Genomic DNA, 20,659 nt, shown 5'->3' with positions numbered 1-20,659 from the left:
ATTATAAAAAAAGGTTAGAAAAGAGTTAATAGAAACAAAACAATACAGTTTGCCAATTTTACAAAACACAATACTAATCTACTCTAAAATCTGTGAGCAATTTGGATTGTTACTGTGGACTTTTTTTTTGAAAATGACATTTTGTCTAAAATTGTTTTATTTTGTTTTCATATGAGGTATCGGAAGAGATGTTGGATGTGATTTAATCACCACATTGCGCCAGGCGCGATCCCGCTGTCAGGTGAATTGCAGGAGGGCAACAAACGGATTTTCGCCAGATGCAAGCCGAGCACGATTTACCTGCCCGACATGATCTGAATCACACCCTTGCTGGTGAAGTCTGAGGCTGGCCCTAACTAGTACTGGTCTCCAAAAATGGAAACCAAACGCGATGGCCAAGTCAGGGGGGGCTCAGAGGCCATTGGAGCCCACCGGTGGTCGGGAACTGGGCAGGGCAGTGTCTGGCACTTCAGCGGTGCCAGGTTGGCAGTGTCCAGGGGCAATGCCCAGAGACGGGACCGGAGATATTCATGCCTATGAAAGGAAGGATGAAGGGGGTGCATAGCGAGGGTACCTGAAGTGGTGTATGGTGGGGGCATGAAGGGTGGGTATGAAATGGAGGTGGCGGGGGTGAAGCGGGGGTGTAGTGGGAAGTCAGAAGATTGGGAAGGCTACAAAAACAAACAGAGGATAACAAAGAGAGAAATAAGGAAAGAGAGGATCAATTATGAAGGTAGGCTAGCCAGTAACATTAGGAATGATAGTAAAAGTTTCTTTAAATACATTAAAAACAAACGGGAGGGAAAAGTAGACATTGGGCCACTCCAAAATGACGCTGGTAATCTAGTGATGGGAGACAAGGAAATAGCTGAGGAACTAAATAAGTACTTTGCGTCAGTCTTCACAGTAGAAGACATGAGTGATATCCCAACAATTCAGGAGAGTCAGGGGGCAGAGTTGAATATGGTAGCCATCACAAAGGAGAAAGTGCTAGAGAAACTAAGAGGTCTAAAAATTGATAAATCTCCGGGCCCAGATGGGCTACATCCTAGAGTTCTAAAGGAGATAGCTGAAGAAATAGTGGAGGCGTTAGTTATGATCTTTCAAAAGTCACTGGAGTCAGGGAAAGTCCCAGAGGATTGGAAAATCGCTGTTGTAACCCCCCTGTTCAAGAAGGGAACAAGGAAAAAGATGGAAAATTATAGGCCAATTAGCCTAACCTCGGTTATTGGCAAGATTCTAGAATCCATTGTTAAGGATGAGATTTCTAAATTCTTGGAAGTGCAGGGTCGGATTAGGACAAGTCAGCATGGATTTAGTAAGGGGAGGTCGTGCCTGACAAACCTGTTAGAGTTCTTTGAAGAGATAACAAATAGGTTAGGCCAAGGAGAGCCTATGGATGTTATCTATCTTGTCTTCCAAAAGGCCTTTGATAAGGTGCCTCACGGGAGACTGCTGAGTAAAATAAGGGCCCATGGTATTCGAGGCAAGATACTAACATGGATTGACGATTGGCTGTCAGGCAGAAGGCAGAGAGTTGGGATAAAAGGTTCTTTTTCGGAATGGCAACCGGTGACGAGTGGTGTCCCGCAGGACTCAGTGTTGGGGCCACAGCTGTTCTCTTTATATATTAACGATCTAGATGACAGGACTGGGGGCATTCTGGCTAAGTTTGCCGATGATACAAAGATAGGTGGAGGGGCAGGTAGTATGGAGGAGGTGGGGAGGCTGCAGAAAGATTTAGACAGTTTAGGAGAGTGGTCCAAGAAATGGCTGATGAAATTCAACGTGGGCAAGTGCGAGGTCTTGCACTTTGGAAAAAAGAATAGAGGCATGGACTATTTTCTAAACGGTGACAAAATTCATAATGCTGAAGTGCAAAGGGGCTTGGGAGTCCTAGTCCAGGATTCTCTAAAGGTAAACTTGCAGGTTGAGTCCGTAATTAAGAAAGCAAATGCAATGTTGTCATTTATCTCGAGGCTTGGAATATGAAAGCAGGGATGTACTTCTGAAGCTTTATAAAGCATTAGTTAGGCCCCATTTAGAAAACGGTGAGCAATTTTGGGCCCCACACCTCAGGAAGGACATACTGGCACTGGAGCGGGTCCAGCGGAGATTCACAAGGATGATCCCAGGAATGGTAGGCCTAACATACGATGAACGTCTGAGGATCCTGGGATTATATTCATTGGAGTTTAGGAGGTTGAGGGGAGATCTAATAGAAACTTACAAGATAATGAATGGCTTAGATAGGGTGGACGTAGGGACGTTGTTTCCATTAGCAGGGGAGACTAGGACCCGGGGGCACAGCCTTAGAATAAAAGGGAGTCACTTTAGAACAGAGATGAGGAGAAATTTCTTCAGCCAGAGAGTGGTGGGTCTGTGGAATTCATTGCCAGAGAGGGCGGTGGAGGCCGGGACGTTGAGTGTCTTTAAGACAGAAGTTGATAAATACTTGATTTCTCGAGGAATTAAGGGCTATGGAGCAAGAGCGGGTAAATGGAATTGAAATCAGCCATTATTGAATGGTGGAGTGGACTCGATGGGCCGAATGGCCTTACTTCCGCTCCTATGTCTTATGGTCTAAGCGGGGTATGAAGGGTGGTTATGTAGGATGGGAGGGGCTTGAAAAGGGGGGCAACTTAAAGGGGGAGGAAAGCCTTAGAGGTGGGGGTGCCCTCAGCAACCCACCGGGGTCGAGCGTTTCGGGCGTTGCCCATGTCTGCGGGGGCCTTGTGATGTCCGAGGGTCGGGGTGTCTCAATCTAACTTTGAAATCTGGGCACTCTTTAAAAATGGCATCCCAATCTCTGAGGAGCTGGTCTTGCTGGCATCGTACACTCCCGACTGCAGAAACATTTCTAAGTGCGGGATACTTCAGTGAGAATCCGCCCAAGCCCCAAAAGAATGACAAAGTATGGGCAAATAGCGACCTGGATCACGTCCAAATACCCAGTGGGAATCCCCCTACGAAACCCGGCCCAAATTACACATTTTCCGGTGAATCGTGCTCATAAACTCTATAAAGTCTTTCAATTTCAATGCATAATCTGATTCTAGGACAATATCAAACATCATGGGTGCGATTCCAAACCCCTCCCCACCCGGACCAGAAGAGCCTGCTAGCAGGAATGTCTGGAAAAGTTTGGTTCATGATTCTATTTTCTTCATGATGAATGATGGAAAAATACTCAACCAAAGGGAAAGTAGGCACATAATTCAACATTTTGACGTACATGAGCCAGTAGCACAAAAGTAGTCATAAGTTCAAAAAAAGTTATAAATCACCCATACTTTTCATAACATGGTATCAGGCAAAACATCCTATTGCAATACCATAATACCTGAAAAGTGGAAATTATTAGGAAATCTGAGAATTTCTCAATATGGCATGTGTTGAAGTACCTCAAGAAAAAAATTGAAGTTGAGTCAAAGTTTTATGGTTAAAGCTATATTTATCTTTCAAACATTACAGGTGTTGAGAATATTTCATTTTCAATTTGAGCTAGTTTATCGTGGAAATTCTGGATAGTATGGCACTCAGTGATAGTAGTTTATCTCCTAAAAAAGGTCGTTCAAGAGGAAAATACAAGCTCAGAAAATAAATGATTACATTTGTAAAAAGCAGAAGCACATATGAAGCACCCAAAAGAAACAAAAACTTCCACAATTCACATTGAAGTAGACGACGTGTCTACTCATCAAAGTTCTGTTTCTGTTTGAGCAAACAAACTAAACAAAGAAAACATTCTTGAATTGAAATGGCGAAGAAATTTGGGATATACTGGAAAATTCAGACGGTCCACTTAATCTGTAAATCAGCTCTTTCTTTGTGGGATTTTCCAGTAGCCCAGTCCTTCCAACTGGTGACCCCCAAAAGATTATACATACATTTAAGTACAGACATGGTTTATCATCTACATTCCACTAGATCAGCAGATAGAATTTCAGTATTGATAACAGTACACAAAACTAAAACATATAAAACCAACTAAAAACATGAAATACTCATTTACGCTAATCCTATTCAAGAGACCCAGACTAAGTAGATGCTACGTTTTTACATACCTGCCCTTCCTGATTAAGATAGCCATTAAGGAATAGTAAAATATGGGTCATATTAAAAGAAAAATGATTTTAACTAAGTAATTAGATTTGGATTTATGTTAAGGATAATTGTATTGCAGTCAATGGAAAATATACAAACAACATTTTTGAATCTTAAACAGTTACTACTGAGAATTCAGGGAAGAAAGAATAGAAAGCAACATAGGCGATCTTGAAAGAAAACACAATTTCTTTTGTATGCAGCAAGTTGACGGTTTTTACATTCAAAATTCTAAGTTTTCAGATATACTCAGCATCGTAAAGTGCAGTGTACAGCTCCTTCTCCTTCAGCTCAACCCAAGAAAAGGATCCTGACTGAACTAGTGAATTGTCAGGCCTTTGTCATGAACAAAGCAAGGCAGCTTAGATTCCACATATCAAATTAATATTTCGGGAATAGAGGGTTTGCCGAGCAAAAATTATGCTGTAATCCTTCCTCAGTAGGAGGTAATTAGCTTAAGCGCACGATTGTGATCTCTGAGGATTCAATTGGCAAAATTGGAGCAGGGTATCAGCAACATTAATTTCCAGTTTTCCACTTTTAACTGTGCATGTGCAGAAACCAGAAGCTGCCATCAGTTTTACCCAATAGCAACAGCAAGCAAGTTTGCCGAGATAGTGGGGCCGGTGCTAGTCAGGGTTTTCAACAAGGCAAGAGACAGAGGGGTTCTACCCCCGACGATTTCGCAGGCCACTATTTTGCATATTCGGAATCGGTATAAAGACCCGGAGGCTTGTGGGTCTTACAGGCCGATCTCCTTGATCAACGCAGACGCTAGGTTACTGACGAAGATCTTGGCGACTTGAATTGAGAACTGTGTACCGGACGTAATTGCGGAGGACCAAACTGGGTTCGTAAAGGGTAGGCAACTGGCAGCCAATCTAAGGCTGCTTAATGTGATCGTGATGCCCCCGGAGAGCAGGGAGGCAGAGATAGTGGTAGCTATGGATGCGGAAAAGGCTTTTGACCGGGTCGAGTGGGAATATCTGTGGGAGGTGCTGGGAAAGTTTGGGTGCGGGGAGGGGTTCATTGACTGGGTTAGGCTGTTATATCAGGCCCCAGAGGCTAGTGTAAGGACGAACAGGACGACATCAGATTACTTCAGACTGCACCGTGGGACAAGACAGGGTTGCCCTCTCTCCCCACTGCTGTTCGCGCTGGCCATAGAGCCGCTGGCAATTGCTCTGAGAGCTTCAAGGGACTGGAAAGGGCTGGTCCGGTGGGGGAGTGGAACATAAAGTCTCGTTATACGCGGATGGCCTGCTGTTATACGTGTCAGACCCAATTGCGGGGATGGACGGTATCAATGAAATCCTGAGGGAATTTGGCCGGATTTCAGGATATAAATTGAACATGGCTAAGAGCGAGAAGTTCATAATTCAGGTGAGGGGGCAGGAGAGTAGGCTGAAGGAGTTGCCGTTCAGGCTGGCGGTAGGAGAAAGCTTTAGATACTTGGGGATACAGGTGGAACGGGACTGGGGCAGGTTGCATAAGCTCAACCTGTCCCGATTGGTGGAACGAGTGAGAGAGGAGGTTCGGAGTTGGGATGCGCTCCCGCTGTCACCAGCGGGGAGTGTGCAGACTGTTAAGATGACGATTGTCCCGAGATACTTGTTCATATTTCAGTGTCTCCCCATTTTCATCCCGAGGTCCTTCTTTAAGAGGCTGAATATAATTATCCTGGGATTTATCTGGGCGGGGAAGTCCCCACGGGTGAAGAAGGTGATGCTCGAAAGGAACAGAAGGGAGGGGGGCTAGCTTTGCCGAACTTTAGCAACTACTACTGGGCGGCCAACATAGCGATGATAAGGAAATGGATGGTGGGCACGGGGTCGGTTTGGGAGCGGGTGAAGGCTGCTTCGTGCAGGAGTACCAGTTTGGCAGCTCTGGTTACGGCGCCCCTGCCGGCGCAGTACTCCACCAGCCCTATAGTGGTGGCGGCTCAGTGGATCTGGGGCCAGTGGAGGAGGCATATAGGGGAAGTGAGAGCATTGATGTGGACCCCAATCTGCGGCAATCACCGTGCCCCGGGGAACGTGGACGGTGGGTATCGACTGTGGCGGAGGGCGGGGATTGCGAGGGTGGGTGATCTGTTCCTGGAAGGGAGCTTTCCGAGCATGAGGGCGTTGGAGGAGAAGTTTGGGCTGACGGGAGGGAATGACTTTAGATACTTACAGGTGTGGGATTTTGTGCGTAGACTGGTGCCGTCCTGCCCACGCCTCCCGCCAAAGGGGAGGCAGAACAGGGTAGTTTCTAAGGGAGAGGTAGGTGAGGGTAGAGTCTCAGATATTTACAAAGAGCTGATGGGAGCAGAGGATACACAGACTGAGGACCTGAAGGTTAAGTGGGAGGAGGAGCTCGGGGGGGGGGGGGGGGGATGGAGGATGATATTTGGGCAGAAGCTCTGGGTAGAGTAAGCACGACGCAACATACGCCAGGCTCAGTCTGATCCAGTTTAAGGTCGTGCACGGGCCCACATGATGGTGGCCCGGATGAGTAAATTCTTCGGGCTGGTGGACAAATGTGCCAGATGCGCCGGTGGGCCGGCTAAGCACGTGCACATGTTCTGGTCGTGCCCTAAACTCAGGGGGTACTGGCAGGGATTCGTGGACATCATGTCCCGGGTCTTGAAAACTGAGGGGGTAATGAGCCCTGAGGTGGCAATCTTTGGGGTGTCGAAGGACCCGGGAGTCCAGGAGGAGAAGGAGGCCGACGTCTTAGCCTTTGCTTCCCTGGTAGCCCGGCGACTAATACTGTTGGCACGTCGGGACTCAAAGCCCCCGAAGACCGAAGCATGGCTATCGGACATGGCGAGCTTTCTCGGTCTAGAAAAGGTTAAGTTCGCCTTGAGAAGTTCACTATCGGGGTTCGCCCGGAGGTGGCAGCCATTCATTGACTTCTTCGCGGAGAATTAATCGTCAGCTGGGGGGGGGGGGCTAGGGTAGTGTAGAGTCGGAGGTGGTTTAGGCAGGTCCTTGCGAGAACGGAGTTGTGGTTTGTACTATGCGTTACTTGCTTTTCCTGTTGTACAGTACTATACAATGTCATTGTTCTATATGCCAAAAATACCTCAATAAAATTGTCTTTAAAAAAAAAAAAAGCAACAGCAAGCATGAACAAATTCACCATTATTACGACAGCAAATTCTAGACCAGTAGATTGGAAGAAATATACTATTTAAAAAATATATATATATATTTTATTGAAATTCTTTTCCCTGAGCAACATTTTTCCCGCTTACAAAACAAGCGAAACGATAACAGTAACAAAACAGAAATGTTTAAACTTTTTAACAATAATAATAATAGTAGTAATAATATACAACCCTCCCCCCCCCCTCTCCCCTGGGTTGCTGCTGCTGGTCATCCGTCTTCCCTCTAACGTTCCCCTAGGTAGTCGAGAAATGGCTGCCAACGCCTGGTGAACCCTTGAGCCGATCCTCTCAGGGCAAACTTTATCTGCTCCAGTTTAATAAACCCCGCCATATCGTTTACCCAGGCCTCCAGTCCGGGGGGTTTCACCTCCTTCCACATGAGTAGGATCCTGCGCCGGGCTACGAGGGACGCAAAGGCCACGACATCGGCCTCTTTCGCCTCCTGCACTCCCGGCTCTTCCGCAACTCCAAATAGAGCTAACCCCCAGCCTGATTTGACCTGGGCCTTCACCACCTGCGAAATCACTCCCGTCACTCCCTTCCAATACCCTTCCAGTGCCGGGCACGCCCAAAACATATGTGCGTGGTTTGCCGGGCTCCCGCCACACCTCCCACATTTGTCCTCCACTCCAAAGAACCTGCTCAGTCTTGCCCCCGTTATGTGTGCTCTATGTAGCACCTTAAATTGAATCAGGCTAAGCCTGGCGCATGAGGAAGATGAATTTACCCTGCTTAGGGCATCAGCCCACATACCCTCCTCTATCTCCACCCCTAATTCTTCTTCCCACTTTCTTTTTAGTTCGCCCACCGACTCCTCCCCCTCTTCCCTCATCTCTCGAAAAATCTCTGACACCTTGCCCTCTCCGACCCACACCCCTGAAAGCACCCTGTCCTGTATCCCCTGTGTCGGGAGCCGCGGAAATTCCCTCACCTGTTGTCGAGTAAACGCCCTCACCTGCATATATCTCAAGAAATTCCCCCGGGGTAACTTATACTTTTCCTCCAGTGCTCCCAAGCTCGCAAAAGTCCCATCTATGAATAAATCTCCCACCTTCCTAATTCCCAACTGGTACCAGCTTTGAAATCCTCCATCCATTCTTCCTGGGGCGAACCTATGGTTGTTCCTGATAGGGGACCCCACCAGGGCTCCCCGCACCCCTCTCTGTCGGCTCCACTGTCCCCATATGTTCAGTGTTGCCGCCACCACCGGGTTCGTGGTGTACTTTTTCGGTGAGAACGGTAGCGGCGCCGTCACCAGCGCCTCTAGACTCGTCCCTTTACAGGACCTTCTCTCCAGCCTTTTCCACGCCGCTCCCTCGCCCTCCATCATCCATCTACGTATCATTGCCACATTGGCGGCCCAATAATAATCTCCCAAGTTCGGTAGTGCCAGTCCTCCTCTGTCCCTACTGCGCTGAAGGAACCCCTCCTTACTCTCGGAACTTTCCCTGCCCACACAAAGCTCGTAATGCTCCTATCTATTTTATTAAAAAAGGTCCTGGTGATTAAAATAGGGAGACATTGAAATACAAATAAGCACCTCGGGAGGACCATCATCTTAATTGCTTGCACCCTGCCCGCCAGCGATAAAGGCTGCATGTCCCACCTCTTAAAGTCCTCCTCCATTTGTTCTACCAGCCGTGTCAGATTAAGTCTGTGCAAGGTTCCCCAGCTCCTAGCAATCTGAATCCCCAAGTATCGGAAGTTTCTTTCCACTTTCCTTAGCGGTAAGCCTTCTATCTCTCTACTCTGGTCCCCTGGATGTATCACATATAATTCACTCTTCCCCATGTTTAACCTATACCCTGAAAATTCCCCGAACCTCCTCAAGATTCGCATAACCTGTATCATCCCCCCCGCTGGGTCCGACACGTATAGCAATAGGTCATCCGCATATAACGAAACTCGGTGTTCTTCTCCCCCTCTAGTCACCCCTCTCCATTTCCTGGAGTCTCTCAGCGCCATGGCCAGAGGTTCAATTGCCAGCGCAAACAACAATGGAGACAGCGGGCATCCCTGTCTTGTTCCCCTATATAATCGGAAATACTCCGATCTATGTCGACCTGTAACTACGCTTGCCGTCGGTGCCCCATAAAGTAGTCTAACCCAGCGAATAAATACGTTCCCAAACCTCCTTAACACTTCCCATAAATACTCCCACTCCACCCTATCAAATGCCTTCTCTGCGTCCATTGCCGCCACTATCTCTGCCTCCCCCTCCACTGAGGGCATCATTATCACCCCTAATAGCCGTCGCACGTTAACATTCAATTGTCTCTCTTTTACGAACCCTGTCTGGTCTTCGTGCACCACCCCTGGGACACAGTCCTCTATCCTCGATGCCAGCACCTTTGCTAGCAGTTTGGCGTCCACGTTCAATAGTGAAATAGGTCTATAGGACCCACACTGCATTGGATCTTTGTCCCTCTTCAAAATTAGCGATATCGTCGCCTCCGACATTGTCGGGGGTAGTGTCCCCCCTTCCCTGGCCTCATTGAACGTCCTCGCCAACAACGGGGCCAACAAGTCCACATATTTTCTGTAGAATTCCACCGGGAACCCGTCTGGCCCCGGGGCCTTCCCTGCTTGCATGCTTCCCAGTCCCTTAATAACCTCGTCCACCTCAATCGGCGCCCCCAGGCCTGCCACCGCCGGCTCCTCCACTTTCGGGAACCTCAACTGGTCCAGGGACTGCCGCATCCCCTCCTCTCCCTCTGGGGCCTGAGACCTATACAGTTCTTCATAAAAGGTCTTAAACACCTCATTTATCTTTCCTGCCCTTTGCACGGTGTCTCCCCTTTCATCCCTAATTCCTCCCATCTCCCTCGCTGCTGCCCTCTTTCGCAGTTGGTGCGCCAACAGGCGACTAGCCTTTTCCCCATATTCATACCTCCTCCCCTGTGCCTTCCTCCACAGTACCTCCGCCTTTCTGGTGGTCAGAAGGTCAAACTCGGTCTGGAGTCGTCGCCTCTTCCTGTACAGCTCCTCCTCCGGGGTCTCTGCAAATTCCCTGTCCACCCTTAAAATCTCCCCCAGTAATCTATCCCTTTCCTTGGCCTCTGTTTTCCTTTTGTGGGCCCCAATAGAAATCAGCTCTCCTCTGACCACCGCTTTTAGTGCTTCCCAGACCACTCCCACAGGGACCTCGCCGTCGTCATTGACCTCCAGGTATCTCTCGATACACCCCCTCACTCTTGCACACACTCCCTCATCCGCCATCAGTCCCACATCTAATCGCCAGAGTGTTCTCTGCTCCCTGTCCTCTCCTACTTCCAGGTCCACCCAATGTGGGGCATGATCCGAAACCGCTATGGCTGAGTATTCAGCTTCTTCAACCCTAGAGATCAACGACCTTCCTAGAACAAAAAAATCTATCCGGGAGTACACTATATGGACGTGGGAGAAGAAGGAATACTCCCTAGCCCTGGGTCTAAGAAATCGCCATGGATCCACTCCCCCCATTTGGTCCATAAACCCCTTAAGTACCTTGGCCGCTGCCGGCCTTCTTCCAGTCCTTGAGCTGGATCTATCTAGCCCCGGGTCCAGCACCGTATTGAAGTCCCCTCCTAAAATCAAATTTCCTGCCTCCAGGTCCAGAATACGCCCCAGCATCCGTCTCATGAACCCCGCATCGTCCCAATTTGGGGCATACACATTAACCAACACGACCTCCATTCCCTCCAGCCTACCACTCACCATTACATATCTACCTCCACTATCTGCTATGATGTTCTTTGCTTCAAATGCTACCCGTTTCCCCACCAAAATGGCCACCCCTCTGTTCTTTGCGTCCAGTCCTGAGTGGAACACCTGTCCCACCCATCTTTTCCTTAGCCTAACTTGGTCCGCCACCTTTAGGTGCGTCTCTTGGAGCATAACCACGTCTGCCCTTAGTCCTTTCAAATGCGCGAGCGCTCGGGCCCTTTTTATCGGCCCATTCAGGCCTCTCACGTTCCACGTGATCAGCCTCACTGGGGGGCTACCTGCCCCCCTCCCGTGTCGACTAGCCATTACCTTTTCTAGGCCAGTCCCATATCCCGCCTCCGCGCTCCCGCTCGCTCCCCCAGCGTCGCATTCCGCCCCCGACCACCCTCTCTTTAGCCATTTCCTTTTGGATTTCCGCAGCAGCAACCCAATTGTCCCCCCCCCCCCCCGCTAGATCCCTATCTAGCTTGATTGCTCCCCCCATATCACTTCCGTAAGTCAGCTCACTTCAACTGACCCCGGCTACTCCTGCTCGCTCCTCGGCCCCCCCGGTGTGAGGGAACTCCCATCCGCCTTGCGCCTGTTTTCCCGCCTTATTCTTTCTGGCGCGGGAACATCCCTTTACCTGTCCCGCCTCTCATGGCGCAGCTCCCTTTCCCCTCCCCCTCTCCTTCCCCATTCTCTGACTATGTCCCGCCTCTCCCCCCTCACCGGCGCCCACATTTCCCCAGTGTCCCCCCCCTTCCCTGTTTACTTCTCGCTTAACTTTCACCATCCCATTAACGAAAACAATAATAACAACAATAACAGTTCCCTGCAGCATCAGTCCCTCAGTTCCGGTCCAGTTTCTCTTCATTGATGAAGGACCATGCTTCCTCCGCCGTCTCGAAATAATAGTGTCTCTCCTGATGCGTGACCCATAGTCTTGCCGGCTGCAGCATCCCAAACTTCACCTTCCTTTTGTGCAAAACCTCTTTGGCTCGGTTGAAGCTCGCCCTCCTTCTCGCCACCTCCGCACTCCAATCCTGGTAGATCCTTACCACCGCATTCTCCCATCTGCTACTCCGCACCTTTTTGACCCATCTCAGGACCTCTGCTCTGTCCTTGAGGCGGTAGAATCGCACGATTATCGCCCTCGGTGGTTCTCCCGCTTTTGGTCTTCTCGCCGGGATCCGACCTGCCCACTCCACCTCCATGGGGCCCGCAGGGGCCTCAGCACCCATCAGTGAGTTCAGCATCTTACTTGCGTACGCGCCACAGTCCACTCCTTCCACACCCTCCGGGAGACCTAGTATCCTAAGGTTCTTCCTTCGCGCTCCATTTTCAAGGGCCTCAATCCTGTCAGCGCACTTTTTATGAAGTGCCTCGTGCGTCTGAGTCTTGACCGCCAGGCCCAGGACCTCGTCCTCAATACCTGACACCTTCTGCTCCACCACGCAAAGTTCCGTCTCCTGGGTCTTTAAAGTCTCCTTAAGCCCCTCAATTGCCTGTAACAACGGGGTCATTACCTCCTTCTTCAGCAGGTCCACGCACCATCTCACCACCTCGTCATGCTCAGGCCCCCATGTCACCTGTGGTTTCTCCGCCGCCATTTTGTTTCACTCCCTCTCTCTCTCTCGCTGATCTTCTGGCTGCAGATTCTTCGGGCTGCAGCCGCCGCCGCCGGTTTTTCCCTCCGTCTTTCGGGGGGGACTCCCTTCCCTCGCGCCTCGCACCAGGTTTTACGGCCGTCCAAGTCCCCGTTGGGGCTCTTAAAAGAGCCCGAAGTTCCGTCGGAGCTGGAGCCGCCGAAACGTGCGGCTAGCTCATCCCTGCCGCAACCGGAAGTCTCGGAAGAAATATACTATTATTAACATTTTCACTAATTAATTTCTATCCACGTGAGCAATGCATTCAATGGTGGATACGGCCACAATATGTCGCTTTTATTTAGCTGCAAGGAAATACATATGAAAGGGCCGGTTCTTTAATAGAAATCTTAAAGGGTCATTATGAAAGTTTTTTAAAACTAGTAAAGACATTTGAGAGTTGATATATCTAACAATTCTCGACACTGCCTTGTCTCACACTTAGGAACATCAGAATTAGGAGAAGTACGCAACTCAGCTCTTCGAGCCTGCTCTGCCATTCATTTCTGATCTGATTGCAATCTCAACTCCACATTTCCACCTACCGTTGCTTATCAAGAATCTATCTAGCACTGCCTTAAAAATATTCAAATACTTTGCTTCTACTTTCTTGAGGAAACAAGTTCCAAAGGCTCGTAACCCTCAGAGAACAAGAATTATCATCTCTCTCTTAAATGGGCGACACCTTATTTTTAAACTGTGACCCCATTTCTCGATTCTTCCAGAAGAGGACACATCCTCTCCACAGCCACCTTGTCAAGACCCCTAAGGAGTTATATGCTTCAATCACCTCTTATTCTTCTAAACTCCAGAAGATATAGGCCTAGCATGTTCACTAGCATAAGAAAACCCACCAGTTCCTGGTATTAATCTAGTAAAGCTTCTCTGAACAGGTTGCAACGCATTTACATTCTCCCTTAGATGAGGAGACCAATGCTGTGCACAGTACTCCTGATGCGGTTTCAATACTGCCCTGTTTAACTGAAGCATAACCTCTCTACTTGTGCATTCAATTCCCCTCACAATAAACAATAGCATCCTATTAGCTTTCCTATTTCCTTGCTGTACCGGAATATTAGCCTTTTGCGATTAATGCACTAGAACAACCAGATCCCTCTGTATCTCAGAGCTCTACAATCTCTCACCATTTAGATAATACGCTCCTTTTTTATTTTTCCTGTGTTACGATCCCAGCTGATGTCAGTACTGGGCATTCAAGTCCCGGAGCTGAACCCTGGCTCGATAGGTCACAACTGTTATTTATTGTTTAGAGACGTGGATGCACAGAGATGCAGGAACTTCAATTAACTTTTAACAAAAGAATAAAACATTTATTAAACAAGAAAAAATTAACTGTAATGCACTACTCCTTCATCCCAGCTATACCTTCGCAGTGACACACAAATTTCTATGGATAATACAAGTTATAATTTATCTTTCTCTAGCACTCTCAATAAGTACACAGCACATGTAAACCAATAGGGAAAATGTGGTCAGGCACCACACTCTTTAAAAAAAGGGACAGATGCCACCGAAAACAACTTCTGTGGATTTCTCATCAACCCCCCCGGATGCTTGTCACATGAGCCAACTGGCCACACAGAAACTTTGGCTTCCACACAAGGTTTCCAGCTCCACTCTCGAAGAACACACTTTTGAATCTTCCTCCGAACAACGCTTTCTCTCGGATGCCTTCACCAAGGATCCACATCCAAGATTCTAATAAATCCTTTCAATGTTCCTCTGTCCTGGAACACCACGTGCATTCAAATTTCCATGCAATTTCAGCTACCCAGCCATGGTAACAGAACACCACTGTTTCACAGGGTGTATTAAGCTGTCACCAACCTTGGGGTTACTTTGGATGTCTGGCTTCTTGCTATCCGACACCTTGCAGCTCTGTCTTTTAACTGGGAGCCTCTTTCTGGCCTTTTTCGAAACTTCAATGAACAGCCTTTCATCAGATTCCAGTTCCTTGTCTTTTGACTTCAGTCTTCCAGGGATGTTCTCCTTTTCATTCCCTGGTTTCTGGAACTTTCTGTTACTTCGCTTCTGAGATTTGCTTTCTGTCCCTTACTTTATTGTCCTGCTGTACTAGCAACTTCTGATCGTGCTTCAGGGTTGCCGGATTCAAACTGGATTCTTAACTGCTTTTGCTTTTCAGTGTGGGCCTCTAGTTGATAAGCAGCAACTTAATTTCTTTAGCTTTTGCATTGTAAACCCTTCATTACAATGCAGGCAAAGTTTAAAGTAAAACTAAAAAGCAAAGTCTTGTAGACACCGGTTTTTAACATGAGACAAAACTAAGTTTTAGCCCTTTCTTAGCACACAAATAAATAAACACAAATTAAGCGTATTTAAACTTATGCCATATTTCAAACACACACAAACATTAATTGTTTAAACCATCTGTTTCCCAACACGTGTCAAAATGAACAATTTCACATTTTCCCCACATCACACTCCATTTGCCAGATCATTGCCAATTCACCTAACCTACCTATATCTTTTTGCAGCCTCCTTATGTCCTCTTGCAACCGTCCCTTCATTCAAATTGATTTTATAAATTGTAAAAGTTCAGGCCCCAACACGGATCCCTGTGGCACACTATTCGTTACATCTTGCCAACCAGAAAAAGACCCATTTATTCCTACCCTCCGTTTCCTGGCAGCTAGACAATCTTTTATCCATTCAAATTTCAGTTCTCAGCCTGCACCTATTGGTGCACTAAGGCAGACTTTTGTCTGTTTCCATAACTTGTAATTCCCAGAATAAGTCGCTAGTCTGTCGCAAATCTGCTAGCCATGCCAATATGTTACCCCCAACACCATCAGCTTTTATTTTTTTTGTAATAACCTTTGATGTGGCAACTTATCAAATGCCTTCTGGAAATCTAAGTGGAGTAAATCTACCGGTTCCCCCTTATCCACAGCATATGTTAGTTCTTCACAGACTCCAATAAACAATGCCGTTACATTATAACGTCTTTAAAGGAAGAACATTTTGCTTACGTTACTAAATACAGGCGAAACAGATGCATACGGTTATGTGCATTGAAAATCGCACTTGTCAACTTTTCAAAAGTTGAATCCAAATTTTGCTCTGATGCAGTTATGTAGCTACTGAATATTCCAGATTCAATTTGCAAGCCATTTAGAGTTGAAAGTGATAGATTTTCTTTTCATTGAGCCCCCCAAAAATGTAACTTGGGAGTCTGTGAAATTCACTACGCGGTGCCGAGACATTGAGAAAATTTGAGGATATAGACAGATTTTTATTTAGTAATGGGTTATGGAGAATGGGCAGGAAAGTGAAGTTGAGGCCGAGAGAATATCAGCCATGATCGTATTGAATGGCGGTAGCTGGTTCATGGGGCTGAATTGCCTCCTCAAAGAACAAGAACGAAGAACGATGAACAAAGAAAATTGCAGCCCTCCAAGCCTGCACCGACCATGCTGCCCGTCTGAACTAAAACCCCATACCCTTGCGGGGACCATATCCTTCTATTCCCATGCTATTCATGTATTTGTCAAGACGCTCCTTAAAAGTCACTACTGTTTCTGCTTCCACTACCTCCGCTGGCAGCGAGTTCCAGGCTCCCACCACCCTTGATTGATTGATATTTATTGTCACATATACCGAAGTACAGTGAAAAGTATTTTTCTGCGGCCAAAGGAACGTACACAGTACATACGTAGTAGACAAAAGAATAATTGACAGAGTACATTGACAAATGGTACATCGGCAAATAGTGATTAGTTACAGTGTGGAACAAGGGCCAAACAAGCAACACATGAGCAAGAGGCTTTGTGAATAGTGCTCTTACAAGGAACAGATCAGCCCAAGGGGGAGTCGTTGAGTCTAGTGACTGTAGGGAAGGAGCTGTTCCTATGTCTGAATGTGTGGGTCTTCAGACTTCTGCATCTTCTGCCTGATGGAAGGGTCTGGAAGAGGGCAAAGCCTGGGCGTGAGGGCTCTCTGACAATGCTGTCTGCCTTCCTGAGGCAGCGCGAGGTGTAGACAGAAACAATGGGAGGGTGGCAAGCTTGCAAGGCAAAAAACTTGCCTTGTACATCTCCTTTAAACCTTGCCCCTCGCACCTTAATCCTATGTCCCCCAATAATTGTCCCCTCCACCCTGGGAAAAAGCTTCTGACTATACACTCTGTCCATGCCCCTCATAATCTTGTAGACTTCTATCAGGTCGTCCCTCAATCTCCGTCGTGCCAGTGAGAACAAACCAAGTTTCTCCAACCTCTCCTCATGGCTAATGCCGCCGTACCAGACAACATCCTGGTAAATCTTTTCTGTACCCTCTCCAAAGCCGCCACATGCTTCTGGTAGTGTGGTGACCAGAATTGAACACTATATTCCAAGCGCGACCTAACTAAGGTTCTATAAAGCTGCAACATGGCTTGCCAATTTTTAAACTCAACGCCCCAGCCGATGAAGGCAAGCATGCCGTACGTCTTCTCGACTATCTTCTCCACCTGTGTTGCCACTTTCAGTGACCTGTGTACCTGTACACCCAGATCCCTCTGCCTATCAATACTCTTTAGGGTTTTGCCATTTCCTGTATATTCTCCATCTGTATTAGACCTTGCAAAATGCATTACCTCACATATATCTGGATTAAACTCCATCTACTTCTGCTCATAGATCTTATGTTCTGTAAGTATTAGGAAAACTAATGTGAATAAAGACTGGACTTGATGGCCTGCAACTTAGGCTATAAGAAGTGGTTGCAGAGATAATTGTTGGCTACAATCTTTCAAAATACCCTTGACCTGGAAAGGTCCCAGCAATTGGAACATCGTAAATGTAAAGCCTCTATTCAAGAATAGAAAGGAGGGAGTCACAAGAAGTTAGCCTAACATCTGACATTGGGAAAACACTGGAATACATTATTAGGAAGTAGTAAAAGAACAGAGTAAAGCCACTAGAGTTTATGAAAGGAAAGTCGTGTTTGGTGGTGGCCACCATCAAACACATCTTCCCCTCACTCCCCCGTCAGCATTTTGCAGGGACCATTATTCTACGTATCAATACATCTTCTCTGTATCTATAGCAGGATTAGGCTATTGAGTTGGATAATCAGCCATGATCGTGATAAAAGCGGAGCAGGCTCGACGAAGTCCTCCTCCAATGTTCCTTCCGGGATACCCTGGTCCTCTCCTCCAGCAACCACCCCCCCCCCCCCCCCCCCCCCCGCCCCCCCCCCGGAAACACCTCATCCATTTCCCACGTCACCTACCCATGCAATAGCAGAAGGTATAACACCTGTCCCTTTACCTCCTCCCTGCTCATCATCCCAGGGCGTAAACACTCTTTTCAAGTGAGGCAGCGCTTCAAGTGCAATTTGGTCTACTGAATTTGCTGCTCTCAATGTGATCCGTTCTACATTGGAGAGACTAAACGCAAATTGGATAACAACTTTGCAGAACACCTTTGGTTCATCCGCAAGCAGGATCCAGACTTTCCTGTTGCTTGCTATTTCAACTCATTGTCCTGCTCTCATTCACACATCCATCCTTGGCCTACTGCAATGTCCCAGTGAGGCCCAGCATAAACTGAAGGAACAGCACCTCAACTTCCGATTAAGCAGGTTGCAGCCTTCCAGACTTAACATTGAGTTTAACAACTTCAGACTATGAACTTTCTCCTCCACCTCACCCCATTTTTATTTCTTTCAATTTATTTTCATTTCTTCCATTGATCTGTTTTGCCCTCATCATTGTCTCTCCACCCCCCACCCCATCCTAGTTGCCCTTTGACACACTGCTCACTTTTGTTCTGTCGTTCGCACATTCTAATCTCTTTATGTGCCATATCAGCACCCTTCTTCGTCTTAATCACTCCCATTTACATTCCTTTTGTCTTTCTGTCAACATATTTGTCAATCTCCACCCATCGCTGGCCCCTATCCAGATCCACCACTCCATGCCCCCATAACAGTAAAAATCTGATCCTATTTCCAGTTCTCGCTCTCCAGCTATGACAAAGAGTCATCCAAATTTGAAACGTTAGCTCCCTTCTCTCTCCACAAATGCTGTCAGACCTGCTGAGATTGGCCAGTATTTTCTGTTTTTGTTTCACCAGGATGTTGCCTGGGCTGGAGCATTTCAGCTATCAAGAGAGACTGGATAGGCTATGTTGTTTTCCTTGGAGCAGGAAAGGCTGAACAGCGACCTGATTGAGGTGCATAAAAATTATGAGGGGCATAGATAGGGTAGATAAGAACTAACTTTTCCCCTTAGTGGAGGTGTCATTAACCAGGGGACATAGATTAATGATAAGGGGCAGGAGTTTTAGAGGGAGTGTGAGGAAAAAAATGTGGTCATCCAGAAGGTAGTGGGAATCTGAACTCACTACCTGGAAGGGAGGCAGAAGCAGGAATCCTCACAACATTTAACAAGCATTTTGATGAGCACCTGAAATGCCACAGCATGCAAAGCTACAGACCTAGTGCTGGAAAATGGGATGAGAGTAAATAGGTGTTTGATAACTGGTGCGGACTCAATGGGCCGAAGCGCTCTTTCCGTGCTGTAAAAACACAACTCTATGACCATTACAGATGCTAGCTTTTTATTTCATATTTTGTTTAAGTAAATATAAATTCCCCAGCACCTGGGGTGGGATCTGATCTCATGTCTCTGGGTTATTAGTCCAGGCTTCTGGATTACTAGTTTGGTAACATAACCACTATGTTACTGTGCAATTTGTAAAGTCCCCCAAAAAGTAGAGAAAGCAGCAACATTACCATTAAAAAAGCCTGTTTTAAATTCAGATATTAACCAGAGTAAAAATGATATCAAAAGCAAAAAATAACACAAAATTAAGCACGGGTACTATAAACAAAGTACGTATTAACAGCTGAGCATAAGAAATAGTATCAGAAGTAGGACATACAGCCCCTTGAGCCTGCTCTACCATTCAATAAGATTATAGCTGATCTGATTGTAGCCATAACTCCACTTTCCTCTCTGTACCCAATAACCCTCAACTCCCTTGCAGATAAAAAAAATTGTGTAGCTCAACCTTGGATATATTCAATGACCCAGCCTCGATAGGTCCATGGATAGAGAATTCCAAAGATGCACAACCCTCAGAAAAAAATTCCTCCTCATTTCTAATTTCAATATGAGACAACTTATGCTGAAACTATGGCACTTTGTTATAGATTCCCCCATGAAGGAAACATCCCCTCAGAATCTACCCCATCAAGTCCTTCATAATTTTATATGTTTAAATCAATCACTCACTATTCTAATCTCCAATGAGTATCAGCCCAATGTTTGCTGATGATTGCACAATGTTCAGTACCATTTGCAACTCCTCAGATGAAGTTGGCTGTGCCCATATGCACCAAGACCTGGGCAACAGTCAAACATTGGACTGTTAAGTGGCATGTAACATTTGTCCTTAATATTCACTACCTCCACCATAATAATAATATTTTATTGTCACAAGTATGAAGTTACTGTGAAAAGCCCCAGTCACCACATTCCGGCGTCTGTTCGGGTAAGCTGGTACGGGAATTGAACCCGCGCTACTGGCATTGTTCTGCATTACAAACCAGCTGTCTACAGTGGCATCAATATGTATCATGTAGAAGATGCACTGCAGTAAATCACTAAGGCTCCTTTGACAGTGATATTCGAATCCCACAACCTCAACCACCTGGAAGGATGAAGACCCACAGGAACACCATAACTTGCAGGTTCCCTTCCATGTCCCACACCATCCTAACTTGGAATATCGCTGTTCCTTCACTGTTGCTAGGTCAAAATCCTGGAACTCCCCAAAAGCATTATGCACATATCTACTCCAGATGAATTGAAGCAGTTCAAAATTAGGGCTCATCTTTTGCAGGGCAATTAGGGATGAGCAACAAATGCTGGCCTTACCAGCAGCGCTCACTGCCCATGAAAGAATAAAAAAATCTGAAGGAGAAAATTAAATTACATTTGTAATAGTCTTTGGCACAATCACTATCATACAGTATTTTTCAGTGACTTTAATTAATGGATTTTAAACTTGCTAAGTTCTTAAATCAGATTCTCCAG

The 20,659-nt window shown here is 46.8% G+C and overlaps 1 protein-coding gene across 4 annotated transcripts in view; it reads right to left on the bottom strand.

The window, feature by feature from the left end:
• Positions 1 to 20,659, bottom strand: part of arfgef1 (ADP-ribosylation factor guanine nucleotide-exchange factor 1 (brefeldin A-inhibited)) — a 362,892-nt gene that overhangs the window by 136,529 nt on the left and 205,704 nt on the right. The gene's annotated exons all lie outside the window — the stretch shown is intronic.

This window comes from Scyliorhinus torazame, chromosome 11, assembly GCF_047496885.1.
Source record: "Scyliorhinus torazame isolate Kashiwa2021f chromosome 11, sScyTor2.1, whole genome shotgun sequence".
Taxonomy (NCBI): Eukaryota; Metazoa; Chordata; class Chondrichthyes; order Carcharhiniformes; family Scyliorhinidae; genus Scyliorhinus; species Scyliorhinus torazame.
Note: the sequence above shows the minus strand (reverse complement) of the source record. Positions and strands in the feature narration are given on the sequence as shown.